General features: G+C 44.0%; 1 pseudogene; it reads left to right on the forward strand.

The window, feature by feature from the left end:
* Positions 1-13,516: 13,516 nt before the first annotated feature.
* Positions 13,517-13,900, forward strand: LOC136121541 (nuclear transport factor 2 pseudogene; annotated as a pseudogene).
* The last annotated feature ends 2,781 nt before the right edge of the window (positions 13,901-16,681 follow it).

Here is a 16,681-nt window from a genome sequence, read left to right on the forward strand (position 1 = left end):
ACAACATGGATGGACCTAGAGTGTATTATGCTAAGTAAGATAAGTCAGACAAAGAAAGACAAATATCATATTTCTCTTATATGTGTAATTTAAAAAACAAAACAAGAATAAATTCACAGATAGAGGAAAAACTAATAGTTGCAGGGGGAGTGAAATAAGTGAGGGTGATTAAGGGGCACAAACTTCCAGTTACAGAATAAATAAATCGGGACCTCCCTGGCAGTCCAGTGGTTAAGACTCTGCACTTCCACTGCAGTGGGCACATGTGTTCGACCTCTGGTAGGGAATCCCGCAGGCTGCGTGGTGTGGCCAAATAAATAAATAATTAAAATTTTTTTAATTAAAAAAATAAATAAATCATGGGATGTAATATTCAGAATAGGGAATATAGTCAATATTATAATAACTTCAATGGAGACCGATGGTAACTGGACTTAGTGTGATTATTGCATAATGTATAAAAATATTAAACCGTTATGTTACACATCTGAAACTAATACAATATTGTATGTCAAGTGTAACTTAATTTTTAATAAATAATTGATATTTTTACATTTTTTTAATAAAAATAAATAACCTATCATTGCACTGGACCTTCAGTTTTCTGTAAATGGGAGGTTTATTCAAGGTAAACATTTAAAACACACCACAGGGACTTCCCTGCTGGTGCAGTGGTTAAGAATCTGCCTGCCAATTCAGGGGACATGGCTTCGAGCTCTGGTCCAGGAAGATCCCACATACCGTGGAGCAATTAAGCCCGCCTGCCACAAATACTGAAGCTCACGCACCTAGATCCCGTGCTCCACAACAAGAGAATGAGAAGCCCACGTACAGCAAGGAAGAGTAGCCCCCGCTTGCCGCAAGTAGAAAAAGCCCGCGCGCAGCAACGAAGACCCAACGCAGCCAAAAATAAATAAATAAATATTTTAAAAATAAATAAATAAAACACACCACAATTTCGTAATCCTGCTTTGTCACTTCTTCTTCTTTTTTTAATGTACTGGGATTCTCTAAACAAAAAAAAAAAAAAAAAAAAAAGGAAAGAAAAAAAAATGGAAGTGGCCTGGAACTGCTGTCACAATGCATTTCCTGCCCACATTCTGGGCACTTCTCCTTTCCAGAAACTGGCTCCAGCTGCATCTTGGGCCGCGGGGGTCTCAACACTTCTTAGGCCTGGCCTCTACTCTCCGCTTTAGGACTCTAAGCAAAACCGGCCACCTGGCCTGGCCTGGTCTGCAGCCCCCAACAACTGACCTCATTGCTTAACTAGGGTGGGAGAATCCCCGCAAATTTGCTTCTGCTACTCTCTGCTACCCTCTGCTGGTCATGGGTGTTAGTAGCACTCAACCTTCCACCCTCCTTCCCAGGTTAAGGAGACAAAGAAAGAAAAGCAAGGACTAGAAGAGAGTGCAAAGGACCAGAGAAAGGAGATAGCTAGTCACCGAAGGAAAGAGTGTGCAAGGTGTTGAAATTTCCAAGAGAGAGGCGAATGACTGGATACTGGGGAAAGATGTTGTTTTTCTAGATGAACATTAATATAGTTACTCACAGGAGGTGGGGGAGAAATGTTTGGCTGATACCTGTGCAAAACCAGGAAGGAGGAACCTCTCCCTCTTTGTAACCAAGAGACCGACACTGTGAAGCACTCACCTTCACGGGGCGCCTCCCCTCCACCTCACTTAAGTTAACCAAATGCCCTTCTGTCCACCCTTCATCAAAACCCTTTCACAAGAAAGGCTCTTGTAAACCTGCAGGCGAGCCTCTTTCAATTGTTTAGAAATAAAAAGATATTGGGTATCATCCAGTTTAATATCCTTCCTTTATAAAAGAACACTGTGCTCTAGAGTCTGTGAGCCACAACTACTGAGCCTGTGCACCACAACTATGGAGCCTGTGCTCTAGAGTCCGCGAGCCACAACTACTGAACCCGTGCGCCACAATTACTGAAGCCCGCGCACCTAGAGCCTGTGCTCTGCAGCAAAAGAATCCACTGCAATGAGAAGCTCACACACTGCAAAGAAAAGTAGCCCCTGCTCACCACAAATAGAGAAAGCCCGTGTGCAGCAACGAAGACCCAACGCAGCCAAAAATAAATAAATAAATTTATAAAAAATAAAAGCACATTCCAAAAAAAATACCGCATAATAAAGAAGTAGACATATATTAAAAAAAAAAAAAAAAAGCACATTCAAAGTCCATCTTACACATGGTTGCCTCCTCATCTTCTTCTCCCAGGGGTCAGAACCAAGTTTTGCAAATAGTAAGTACACAATCAATTTCTGTTTGATTATATGCATTCGTTTAAAAGGACTCAATTTCTTTTTCCTCAGCAATTTCAAGGTAATCAACACTGAAAATCTTGCACCAAGACTACACAAAACATTTTGCTGACATCACCCTATTTAACCCTCTGAACTATTTTTGCTCACACTCATGACACAAAATGTGTGGGGGTTTCCTCTACCCAACAACTGATTCTGCAAATGTCTGGACTCTAATTGGGTGTCCTACAACTCAATTCTGATACTATCTACCCAGAATTAGTGTCAAATCTCACAAGTTAAGGGCTCAGTCCCATAAGACTGACCCCACTACATATGCCAATCAGATGTCCAGGTTGTCAGGGGTACTTCTGACCAACCAGCTATAAATGTAAGGGTTACCATGCCCACTCCCCAACTCAGTTTCGATAATTTGCTAGAGATGCAAGCTATTACATACAGAATGGGTAAACAAGGTCCTACTGTATAGCACAGGAAACTATATTCAATAACCTGTGATAAATCATAATGGAAAAGAATATAAAAATACATATATATACATATATATGTATAACTGAATCACTTTGATGTATAGTAGAAATTCACACAACATTGTAAATGAACTATACTTCAATAAAATAAAAAATAAAAGGTAGATAATTTTCTAGAATGACTCACAGAACTTAGGAAAGTATTTACTAGTTTTTTATAAAGGATATAACTCAGTAACAACCAAATGGAAGAGACACATAGGACAAGGTATGGGGTGGGGGTGAGTTTCCATGCCCTCTCCAAGCACACCACCCTCCTAGTACCTCCATATGCTCACCAACCTGTAAGCTCTCTGAACCCAACCATTTAGGGGTTTTTTTATGGAGGTTCCATCACATAGGCATGGTTGATTAAATCATTGGCCGTTGGTGATGGAACTCAATCTCCAGTCCCTCTCACCTCCTGGGAGGTTGGGCAGTGGGGCTGAAAGTTCCAACCCTCTCATCACAATTATTGGTTCCTGTGGCAACCAGTCCCCATCCTGAAGCTACCTAGGAGCCCAACTTGAGTTCAAATAAGTTCAAATAAGTATAAACTCAGGTATGGTTGAAAGGGGCTTATTTGAATTAAAAAATATACTATCTCATGCATATCACTCAGGAAGTATCAAGGATTTTAGAAACTCTGTGTCAGGAACTAGGGACAAGGCCAAATATATATTTCTTATTACCAACATCCTTATTCTATTAATGAGGGAACTGAAGTTTAGATAATAATCATAGCTTGCACTACAGTGTGTTATATTTAAGAAATGGTTCTGTATATATTGTAGACTGTATTCTAAATTATAGTATAGTGCCTATATAATCACACATACGCTATATAAAATGTACTATTCTATAACCTAGAAGTATTGTACATTAGTAGATATTATATTATATAATAACACATCTATTAAATGTTTTACTCCTATAATAACCCTATAGGGTGAGAACTAACTATGATTGCTATCATCTGAGGAAACTGAGCTACAGTGAAGTTACATTAGTGCACAAGATCACACCGTAGGAGGGACTTCCCTGGTGGTTCAGTGGCTAAGAATCTGCCTTCCAATGCAGGGGGTGCGGTGAGTTTGATCCCTGGTTGGGGAACTATGATCCCACATGCCACGGGGCAACTAAGCCCGCACCACAACTAATGAGAATGTGGGCCACAACTAGAGAGCCCATGCACCACAACTACAGAGCCTGTGCACCACAACTAGAGAGAAGCCCAAGCACCACAATAAAGATCCTGTGTGCAGCAACTAAGACCTGACGTAGCCAAAACTAAAATAAATAAATAATTTTTTTTTTTTTTAAAAAGATCACACCATGGGACGTGGCAGCTGAGCTGATCTAAAAGTTGTGCAGCCCCACAGGCACTTCCCTGGCGGTCCAGTAGTTAAGACTTTGCACTTCCAATGCAGGGGGTGTGGGTTCAATCCCTGGTCAGAGAACTAAGATCCCACATGCCACACAGTGCAACCAAAAAAATAAAGTTGTGCAGCCCCAAATCCTTTGCTCTCAACACTCCCCTAAACTGCTCTTGTCTGAGTCCCAGGCCTGAATGTGGACCTATCTCAAGGTTCTTGGTCACTGTTTCCCAGTACATCAAAGAATCTTCTTCAATTTTATAATATTCTCTCCCTACTTCAATTTAAAATGTTTATACCCCCAGTCACTTAGCAAACCTCAGCTTCATATTTCCTTGATTCTAAATCTTGCATTTGACAGAATATGCTATATATAAAGTTAAAAGAAAAATGATGAAGGATATATTTGTGAAAAGATTCTCATTTTATATAATAAATTATTACTATCCAAAATGTGTAAAGGGCTCCTGAAAATAAAGGAGCAAATAAGACTTATACGCTGAGAACTATAAAACATTGATAAAGAAAATCGAAGATGATTCAAGGATGGAAATATACCCCACACTCTTGGAATGGAAGAATTAATATTGTTAAAATGGCCATACTACCCAAAGCAATATACAGGCTTAATGCAATCCCTATGAAATTACCCATGACATTTTCCCCAGAACTAGAACAAGCGATCCTAAAATTTGTGTGAAACCAGAAAAGACCCAGAATTGCCAAAGGAATACTGAGAAAAAAGAACAAAACTGGACACATAACCCTTTCAGACTTCAGACAATACTACAAAGCTACAGTAATCAAAACAGCATGGTACTGGCACAAAAACAACATATAGCTCAATGGAACAGAAGAGGGAACCCAGAAATTAACCCACACACCTATGATCAATTAATCTTTGACAAAGGAGGCAAGAGTATACAATGGAGGGCTTCCCTGGTGGTGCAGTGGTTGGGAGTCCGCCTGCCGATGCAGGGGACGCGGGTTTGTGCCCCGGTCCGGGAGGATCTCGCATGCCGCGGAGGGGCTGGGCCCGTGAGCCATGGCCGCTGGGCCTGCGCGTCCGGAGCCTGTGCTCCGCGGCGGGAGAGGCCGCGGCACTGAGAGACCCGTGTACTGCTAAAAAAAAAAAAAAAAAAAGAGTATACAATGGAGAAAAGACAGTCTTTTCAGAAAGTGGTGTTGGAAAGCTGGACTGCCCCTTGTAATCTAGGAAGTTAGAACATTCCCTCATACCATATACAAAAATAAACTCAAAATGGCTTACAGACTTAAATATAAGACATGACACCATGAAACTCCTAGAAGAGAACATAGGCAAAACATTCTCTGACATACATCACAGCAATGTTTTCTTAGGTCTGTCTTCCAAAGCAATAGAAATAAAAGCAAAAATAAACAAATGGGACCTAATCAGATTTATAAGCTTTTGCACAGCAAAGGAAACCATGAACAAAATGAAAAGAAAATCTATGGACTGGGAGAAAATATTTGCAAATGATGTGAGCAACAAGGACTTAATTTCCAAAATATACCAACAGCTATTACAACTCAATACAAGAAAACAAACAACCCAATCAAAAAATGGGCAGAAGATCTAAATAGAGATTTCTCCAAAGAAGACATACAGATGGCCAACAGGCACATGAAAAGATGCTCAAGATCACTAATTATTAGAGAAATGCAAATCAAAACTACAATGAAGTGTCAACTCACTCCAGTCAAAATGGCTATTTTCAAAAAGTCTACAAATAATAAATGCTGGAGAGGGTGTGGAGAAAACAGAATCCTCCTACACTACTGGTGGGAATGTAAATAGGTGCACCATTATGGAAAACAGTATGGAGGTTCCTTAGAAAACTAAAAATAGAGTTACTATATGATCCAGCAATCCCACTCCTGGGCATATATCTGGAAAAGAAGAAAACTCTAATTAAAAAAGATACATGAACCCCAACGTTCACAGCAGCACTATTTACAGTAGCCAAGACATGAAAGCAACCTAAATGTCCCTTGACAAATGAAGGGATAAAGAAGATGAGGTATATATATATATATATATATATATATATATATATATATATATATAATGGAGTATTATTCAGCCACAAAAAAGAATGAAATAATTCCATTTGCAGCAACCTGGATGGACCTAGAGATTATCATAGTAGGTGAAGTAAGTCATACAGAGAAAGACAACTATTATGATGTCACTTATATGTAGAATCTAAAAATTAGTAAAAATTTATTTACAAAACAGAAACGGGGGGCTTCCCTGGTGGCGCAGTGGTTGAGAATCTGCCTGTCAATGCAGGGGACACAGGTTCGAGCCCTGGTCTGGGAAGATCCCACATGCCGTGGAGCAACTAGGCCCGTGAGCCACAACTACTGAGCCTGCATGTCTGGAGCCTGTGCTCCGCAACAAGAGAGGCCACGATAGTGAGAGGCCCCGCGCACTGCGATGAAGAGTGGCCCCCGCTTGCCCCAACTAGAGACAGCCCTTGCACAGAAACGAAGACCCAACACAGCCAAAATAAATAAATAAATTAATTAATTAAAAGAAAAAGAATGCAACACAATTCTTTAAAGAAAAAAAACAGAAACAGACTCATAGACATAGAAAACAAACCTATGGTTACCAAAGGGAAAGGGAGAGGAGGGATAAATCAGGAGCTTGGGATTAACATATACACACTACTATATATAAAATAGATAACCAACAATGACCTACTGCAGAGCACTGGGAACTATACTCAATACCTTATAATAACCTATAACGGAAAAAAAATTTTTCTAAAAGATAAATGATGAATTATATATTTGTGAAAAGATTCTCATTTTATTTTTCTATATTTATTTATTCATTTATTTATTTTGCTGTGCCGGGTCTGAGTTGCGGCATGCAGGATCTTTTAGTTGCAACATGTGGGATCGAGTTCCCTGACCAGGGATTGAACCCAGGTCCCCTGCATTGGGAGCGTGTAGTCTTAACAACTGAACCACCAGAGTAGACCCAAGATTCTCATTTTATATAATAAATTATTAATATCCAAAATGTGTAAAGTGCTCTTAAAAATAAAGAAGCAAATAAGACATTTTATTATTTATCTGTTGCCATGTGTATAACAAGTTGCTTAAAACAACAAACAATTGTGGTCTCAGTGTCTGTGGGTCAGGGTTGTGGGTGTGGTTTGGTGGGTGTTTCTGGCTCAGGGTCTCTCCGGAGGCTACATTTAAGACTCAGACAGTAGGGGCTTCCCTGGTGGCGCAGTGGTTAAGAATCCGCCTGCCAATGCAGGGGACACAGGTTTGAGCCCTGGAAGATCCCACATTGCCGCGGAGCAACTAAGCCCATGCGCCACAACCACTGACCTGAGCTCTAGAGCCCGAGAGCCACAACTACTGAAGCCCGCGTGCCTAGAGCCCGTGCTCCATAAGAGAAGCCACCGCAGTGAGAAGCCCGCAGAAGAGTAGCCCCCACTCACCACAACTAGAGAAAGCCCGCTCACAGCAACGAAGACCCAACGCAGCCAAAAATAAATAAATTAAATAAATTAAAAAAGAAAAAATTCAGACAGTTGCTAGGCTCTGAGGCTTGCCTGGGTTTACAGGATCCACTTCCAAGCTAGCACTCAGCTGCTGGCAAGAGGCTTCAATTCCTGGCCACAATGCCCTTCCCATAGGACTGCTCACGATATAAAAGTTGGCTTCCCAACTTCTATGAGAGCGATGAGATAGACAGAGGGAGAGAGCACAAGTGGGCAAGGGAGCTACCAAGATGAAAGCTTTTGTAACTTAATCCTGGAAGGGATATACCATCCCTTCTGCCTTAAGCTGTTGGTCTCACAAACTAACCCCGGTAGGATGGGGGAGGGAGCCACACAGGGTGTGAGCAGCAGAAGATAGAATAGAGGTCATCTTGGATGCTGGCTGCCATTAACATAAAAATGGTTATCCATATAAAAAGATATTTGTCCCCCCAGTGATTAGGTAATGCAAATTATAACAAAAAGAACCCATTTCTCTGTTAGATTAGCAGGAACTTTAAAAGTCTGACATAATCTATCATTGACCACAACGCAGGCAAGTGGGTATGCTTACACCTTATCCTGGAAGTGTGCATTGAAAGGACAATTTGCAGTAACCTCTGAAGTAGTGACTCCACTTCCTAGGTTTCTCTCCTGAAGGAATACTGACTTACGTTCACATGATTTATGTTCATGGGTACTCAGGGAAGAACTGCTTGCTGTACAAAGAGAATAAAGAACAGAATGCCCATGAATAAGGAACCATTATTTCATATCATATCCACAGTGCACATAGTATGTTGCTAAATGAAGAAAGCTTCGTGCCAAATGTATGTATCTTGTGATCTAATTTAAGTAAAATAATTTTTTTTTAAATCTCCCATGCAGGTGATAAACACACACACACACAACAGCAAAAATACAGGAAACCTGAATACCTTGTTCACTCTTTAACCCGCAGGGCTGTGAACAGAGACATTCTGGATAAAAATTATGCCCCAAAATATCTGAATATAGATAAAGATAAATCCAGAAAGTTGCATAGTCAATTATAGAGAAGAACTAGTTGATGAGGGAACATTCACATTTGGGTGTGTGTGTATTATATACAAAACCACAAATATGTACTTAAGTTTTGTAGTTTATTTCCTTCCAACAACATTGCTACAACCAACTGTAAACAAAAATCATGAAACTGGACAAAGTCAGCAAGACTGATACCATCCTGGCCTTCAGAACTCCTCTCCAAGGGCTTTTAAATCCCAAATTCAGTGCGAAGAAGTTAGAAGAGGAGAAGGATGAAGAGGAAGGGGAGGAGGAGAAAAAGTAGGAGGAAGAGAAATAGGAGGAAGGGGAGAAGGGGGAGGAGCATGGGAGAGGAGAAGGGGGAAAGAAGAAGAAAAAGAAAGAGGCGAGGGCTTCCCTGGTGGCGCAGTGGTTGAGAGTCCACCTGCCTATGCAAGGGACGCGGGTTCGTGCCCCGGTCCGGGAAGATCCCACATGCCGCGGAGCGGCTGGGCCCGTGAGCCACGGCCGCTGAGGCTGCGCGTCCGGAGCCTGAGCTCCGCAACGGGAGAGGCCACAACAGTGAGAGGCCCGCGTACCGCAAAAAAAAAAAAAAAAAAGCCCAGTCCAGGCGCTGCAGTGAGCTGGTCTAGGGGCCTGTGTGTGGAGTGCGCGGCACCCAAGTGGACCCGCCTGAGCGTGAAGGGGAGCTCAGCCGGTCCTGGCATGCGCGGGACAAGGACCCCTGGACGTCTGCCGCTCATCTCCCCTGAGAGTTGCTTCCGCATTTCCAGCAATACATATTCGACCAGAAGGGTTAGCTCTGCGAAGGTAGCTCGGGTTTCGTGGTGTTAACACTCCCCCACTAATTTTCTAGCCCACGGGCTGGACCCAACGGATGATTTTGAACCCCGCAAACCGCCCGAAGCATCTTCTCCGCCCTCTGGTGGTTACAGCAAAGTGAAACTGTTAGAGAAATTCAACTCCCGCTGAACTCGGAGCTGCAAGGAATAGATTTATGACGACTCGAGAAGGAAAACGCATGATCTTGCAATTTGTGTTTTAAAATGTCCAGAGCTTGTGGCTCTCCACAGGTCACCATTTCACCGAAAGTGCATGTTCCCAACTGATGCAGTTTGAATGTGATGTCCTCGGAACACCTCCGCGGTGCTTCGAAAGCCTGGAATCCGCCCCGCACAATGGATCGCGCCTTTGTCACTGTATTCCCTCCTGTCTTCCAGGTCCTCTGGGTGTGCTCCCGGCAGGCTCTGGGTCTCGTGTCCTGTACTCCCCTGAGCAAGTTTTGATTTTGACTGCAAGGAGGTAACTCCTCAGCCCCAGGCCAGGGAGACCCAAAAAGGGTGGAGCCCCAAGATCTCCCCTGGGAGGCGGCGCGCAGCAGTACACTTTATAAAAGTGTTTTTCAGCCTTTGAGCCAGCAAGCCACTTTAATTTTAGAAGAGTTGCCGATTGGAGCAGACATTGTGAGGAAGTTCATAACTTAAAACGCCCCACTCCACTACGGGGGGTACCGAGGTGCATCTCTGCCTTCCCATTCTCCAGCAGAGAGAGGAGGGGCGCCCGCCCCAACTAAACTCTAAAGCCACCCCTAGAGTTTGGGCAGAGAGGGATGCTTCAGGCGTTATAGCCCCGCCCTGCCTGGGGAATTTTCCTTTTGTTCCTCATTAAAAAAACAATGGTTGGGGGTGAGGGAAGCGAAATGGGCGAAAGTGGTCCAAAGGTCCGAACTTCCAGTTTACTTCCTGGGGTAGTAAAGTACGTCATGGTGACTGTAGTTAACCAGTGTATCGTATATTTTAAAGTTGCTTAGAAAGTAGATCTTAAAAGTTCAAACACATGGACTTCCCTGGTGGCGCAGTGGTTGAGAATCCGCCTGCCGATGCAGGGGACACGGGTGCGAACCCTGGTCCGGGAAGATCCCACATGCTGCGGAGCAACTAAGCCCATGTGCCACGACTACTGAGCCTGCGCTCTAGAGCCCGTGAGCCACAACTACTGAGCCCGCGTGCCACAACTACTGAGTCTGCGCTCTAGAGCCTGCGAGCCACAACTACTGAAGACTGTGCACCTAGAGTCCGTGCTCCGCAACAAGAGAAGCCACCCGGGCATGGCAAGGAAGAGTAGCCCCCTCTCACTGCAACTAGAGAAAGCCCCGTGTGCAGCAACGAAGACCCAATGCAGCCAAAAATAAAATAAGATAAATAAATTTTAAAAAAAAACAGTTCACACACACAACTGTAACTTTGTGTGGTGATGGATTTAACTAAAATTGTGTTAACTAAACTTACTTCACAATATGTACATATACCCCAGGTAGTTTTGATGTAGGCGGGCTTCCACGGCTCTTTGAGAAATACTGACAGACCAGTGGTGCTAAAATGCAGATTGGAAAGACTTTCACCTAGTACTTACAATTTGGAAGGTTTTGGAGGGAGCCAGGAATCAGGATTTTCATTACACACACAGTTTCAAAGGCTACTCTTTAAGAACTCATAATCTAATAATATGGTTACTGTCTCTCACACTTTTTTAAATTGAAAGCCAAAGAAATATATTTAACATTGTATCCAGTACATATGTATTTATGTGGATGTAAATATGCACATATGTATAAAATGGGAACAAAACTTAGGGAACAATACTGACCTGACGTAGCCTGATAAGAAAAAGCAGCCCCCTCTATAATCAGAATTTTGTCAAGTGTTCTAAAAGTTAAAAGTAACACAACAAAAAAATTCCTTTCATTTTCCTCACTCAAGACCATGCTTCTCTTTGTTGTTCCCAATAAAGCCGGGACTCCTCTGATTCCTCTTTTAAATGTATATCTGGATCCCTTTTCAAATGCAAATTCAGCTTTATCTATGGTTATTTAAGGTAGATTTCAAAAACACATGCTTGGATGGCTTTTCAAACCTAGATTGTGAGTTTACTTTTGAGGACTTCCCAGACACCCTGTGCTGATCCCCGAACCAAAAGCGTTTGGGAGGTGGGGCTGTCTCCTTTTGTTCTTTAAAAGAACCCATAAACTTGTGGAGATAGGAACTGTAATGAGGTAACCAGTGGTTTCTTGCTGGTGGATACTCCCCTCATTCTTACTTCTAGCAGATCTTGAAAAAACAAAAGCCCTATTTCGGACATACCAGAGTCTATGGACTCATTTCCAAAACTAGAACAATGTGCTCTGGCATCTAATCTCCACTAGTCTCTTCCATTAAAAAAAATAATAATAATGGACCACTACGTTGATTTAGCCATGCACAACTCACTGGGTGAAACACAGTCTAACCAGTCTTAAGACCTGTTGGGAAAGGATTTGTTGCGAGGTTCCAGGTTTAAAGGGCTCCCTGTTCTCGTTCTGAGTGGCATTCACTGAGCCCTCAGGATCTGGGCGGACAACAGTCGAAAGAAACTGAACTCGCAGATCTTTTTTTTTTTTTTTTTTTTTTTTTTAAGTCCCCAGTAGGAAAGACGAGTGCAAAAGGCGCTGGGTATCAGAGACGTCGGTGGAAGTGTTAAGGAGAGGGAAGGCAAATTCGTAAAACCCGGTGAGGAGCTGTAGTCGAAGGAGAAGATGGAAGCTCAGACCCGGGGGCGATTTGCCCTTCGGCAGTGGTGCTCAACTCTGGGAGACCAGCTTTTCTTTTTCATTTGCGAATGTGAGGAATCCCCGCAGGTGCGCAACAGCGGCGGTGCAGGAAAGCCAGCGCGGTGCCACGCCTTTTCTTCTCGCTTATTCAATTTGTCATCAACAACGCATCGGAACGATCAAGAGGCAAAAACGTGTTCGCTTCCTTTTTTCAGGAGATTCCCTAGGAAAACGATTTGCTTTTTAAATTTCTTTGAACAACCTTTCGCCCTAGAAATGGGAGAACTGAAATTCTGGTTAATTCTGATTTCAAATATCTGCGTGGCAATTTGGGAATAAACATTCATCCCCAAGGCCTCTCCCATTCATCTATGGGAGAGGGGAGGAACTACCTAAGACCCCGTAATGTCACCCCTCCAAGGGTGATAGGGCCAGCGCGAGCCCTTCTTACGGCGGTGTCACGGAACCAAAGTTGGTGACCGGTGGTTACCGACAGTGGCGGGCGGTTCCTGGGTCCAGCCGTCTGCCGGAGTAGCCTGTTTGAGATACAGCGCCCACCCTTAGAAATTCCCGCGCGGGCGCCTATGTACTTGGCAGGATGCACACCTCCCCGATCCTCGCCTTCCCAGCCCGAAGAGCGACGGCAGAGAGGCCACTGTTCTAGACCCTCCCTTGCGGCCAGCCCACCCCTCCCTAGGCTTCAGGGCCTTTGTAAGGCGCGACCACCTGCGTCAGAGAACGAACGTGGCACTGGCGGGGCTGACCCCCAGAAACTCCTGGATCCCGGGCGGGGGCCACCGGTGGAGATGGCGTGGGAGTAGGAGGAATTACGCAAGGCGGGAGGGTTCAGTGGAGAAAGCAAGGGAGAAGTCCAAGGGCTTGGAGTGTCCGGCTTCCAGCAATGGGAAGGCTCTGTAATTAACAGAGAGACAAGGCAATGGTCCCTGTAAAGAGTCCCGGAAATGAGGGGTCAGATGTACTTGCTGTGTCCCTAGAAATTCCTCAAATGCGGCTGTTAACTTTTCCAGGCTTTTTCAACTCAGTTAAGGAGTCTGATACTGGATGATTTCTGAGCATTTATCAGGGTGTTAGCTCTGTACTACTAGAGTAAGTAAATTTTAAAACAAACGAACAGACAGACCGTGCTGGGTTGCTGTCGCCATCGTTGCAGCCCCTTGGGTCTCAACAAGACCGGTGATGCTCCAGAATGGGAGACAAGCCAGTTCGGGAGCAGATTGTATCCAGTTTCATTCAACATTACTACCGGTTATTTGATAACGACAGAACCCAACCAGGCACAATTTATATTGACACACCGTGCCTTACCTGGAAAGGACAGCAGTTTCAGGGGAAAGCTGCCATCGTGGAGAAATTGTCTAGCTTCCATGCCTCAAAATCCAGCACAGCATCACGGCTCAGCATCATCAGCCCATGCCAGAGAGCTGCATCAACAACACAGTTGGAGCCCAGCTCAACGCAAGTGAAGACCCTACCACGGGGTTCCATCAGATGTTCCTATTAAAGAACATCAACTGATGCTTGGGTTTGCACCCATGACAGGTTCAGTCTTGCCCTGCACAACTTGGGCTAACGCTCTCCCAGCCAGGCACTCATGCTGTTTCCTCCTCCCTCCTCTTCCCGATACTATTCACACTTCTCCAGGTGCTCCGAATATCATACACAAATGGGCAGGGCCACGGTGGGAGTGAGCGCAGTACGCCCGCTGCTACTGAGGTATTGTGTGTGATGTTTGGACGCTAGACTAGTTGCATCTGACAGGAGGAGTTTGTGCTGTACCAGCGCATGACTTGGAAACCCAAATTAATGCAAAAGGTTGTCTTTTTTTTTTTTTTAATCTACTGACAAGTTGTTTTAGTAACCCAAAGAAGTGAAGGAGAAAGCTGCTGCCTCACTGCCCAGACGTACTGATTTGTTCAGTTGTTTCAATGCCTCATGTTACAATAAAACCACGGAAGTTTTCTTACAAAAACAAACAAACAACCTTTTTAAAGAAATTATACCAAGTAGTTGTGTGGGGGATAAAGGCAGATGTTTTTGGAAGTGAGGCTAAGGATAGAAGTAGATGATAACCTTTCAACTAGAAGAGATAATGTAAAGAAAGAAAATAGGAAGACAAAGTAACATTTACATGATCTATTCTTAAAGTGGGAAATCTACATCATCCAAGCCACAGGGAAGATAGCTATGTTCACATCAAGCTGGTTTTAGATGGTACATCTGTCTCATTTGTTAAGTCCCATTAGCCTTCCTCATGGCAGAGCTGGGGAGTCCCTAGGAAGGCTACCAGCGTGAGCCAGACCCAGGGCCCACCTTACAGTTCAGAATTCTGGCTCTTACCATTCAGGATGAGGTTTAGGAGCCAGACCTTTCTCATTTCCAAAGCCCACAACACAGGCTTTAGGATGCCTTTTCTCAGCAAGCTATTACAAACCAAGAGGTTTTGGTTCCCAGACATTCCACAGATCTGGGAGAGAATTCTTACCTGGCGATGTCTTTCCACAACCTAATGGTGACTGAGACATACAAGAGCCCCCTTCAGCGACTGGATTCAATCACAGTTATGGGGCAGCCGACTTTCCAGCCTTCAATTCCTGTACTCACTATTAACTGTCTACTTTCTTGTCAAGTCAGTAAGCCAGCAGCCCACACATCTCTCTCCTGGGTTTCCCCAAAATACTAACTGAACTCTAGTACCTGTCAAGATCCCCTTAGCCTAATGAGAACCGTTCATCAACACTCCATTTTGTTAAAAGACCCATAACAGCTTATGATAGTGTTACAGAAAAATTATTCATGACACTAGTTAACGCACAATAAGGCTGATCTTGGGGAGGCAGCGGTGAGTGGTGGCGTGAAGCGAGATCTTAATTCCCTGCCCAAGAATTGAACCTGGGTAGCCTGGATGAAAACCAGGAATCCTAGCCACCAGACCCCCTGGCTCTTGCCTCCAGTGAAAAATGCATTTCTCACGGAGGCAAAAACTGTAAAAACAGGTACAAAGTTTATTATTAGAGACATAGCACAACAACAAGTGGGAGAGCAAACAGAGAAAGTGTGTTTAGTTAAGACAGAAGCAAGGCAGAGATGCACACCCCGAGAGAAAGGATGTGGGCATCCTGCCTAATGAGGAGGAGTGCAATTAAGAGGCGGTTAGGTCATTTATATAGGGCAGTTCTTCCGGGTCTTTGTTTACCTTTGACCAATTATCTGGTTTCTTTTTCCACACCTGACCTGCCTTAGGACCCTCCCCAACACGCGTGCACAACTTTTTTCCAAGATGGATTACAGCCCAGAGGCCTATGGGACGGCCTTAGCATCACATATTATGGGGTGGTGCCCCCTCCTTTTTGACCCGCAAGGAGCCTTTCTGCGCATGTGCGATGTTTCCCTTGCCCCAAGGATGGAGAAATGTATGACCTCTTGATCTTTTAACAAGGTTTAGCCCCTCCCTGTCCCTGCCATAAAAATGTCAAATGTCCGGTTATTTACCCTATTTCTCTTGCTGGTTTTTATATCGAGGTGCAGATCTTGAAATATAGACAGGAGTCCGGTCATAAATATGTAGTCCTGGAGCCCGTTTGTCTCTTGCTTCAGGAAATGTAAACAGGGGGCTGGTAATGAATGTCTGGCCTGGAGCCCATCTTCTTCTCACCCCAGGAAGTGTGAACAGGAGGCCAGTTGTAAATGTCTAGCCTGGAGCCCATCTATCTCCTGCCTCAAGGCAATCTTTATTCAGGGGACTATTGGGATAGGTGCATGGACCACTGAAAACAGGGTTTTGCAATGGGGGAGAGTGATTGGGCTCAACTCCAAATACAACAAGGAAAAGTGGGAATTCATAGCCAAGGAGCAGTGTGGGAGAGTTCAGTGGATAGAATATTACTAAGGGGAAACATTAGGGGTAAAGGGGCATTCAGGCTAAAGTGACCTCACCTGAGGGGATTCTTGCTGAAGGTAGGCCAGGGTGATCTGATATCACCTGAGGGATGGTGGGGGGATGAGGAACCTGATCAGGATCTCAAGGGTAATCAGAAATCTCTAGGGTGGGGACTTCTGGTTAAACTGACTTAGCAGGATTCTTGCTAAAACTGGACAATGCAGAACAAGAATGGAAGCCCAAAAGTCAGGTCTAGTTGAAAAATGATCAGGGAAACCTGATTACGGTTGGGCTGAGGAGAGAATCGGCCAACAACAGCCCAGCCCTTTTCCTGCAGAATAGAGTAAAGCAGAAATTATCAGAGTGAGTCATGATTTGTGCGTCTTTCTCTGGGCTGCAGGCAAAAAAGCATACGGAGTGAAATCCAAGTTCTTTAGCCTGGTGTATGAGGACCTCTTACCTCATCTGCAGGTT

Source organism: Phocoena phocoena, chromosome 3 (genome assembly GCF_963924675.1).
Source record: "Phocoena phocoena chromosome 3, mPhoPho1.1, whole genome shotgun sequence".
NCBI classification, from domain to species: domain Eukaryota; kingdom Metazoa; phylum Chordata; class Mammalia; order Artiodactyla; family Phocoenidae; genus Phocoena; species Phocoena phocoena.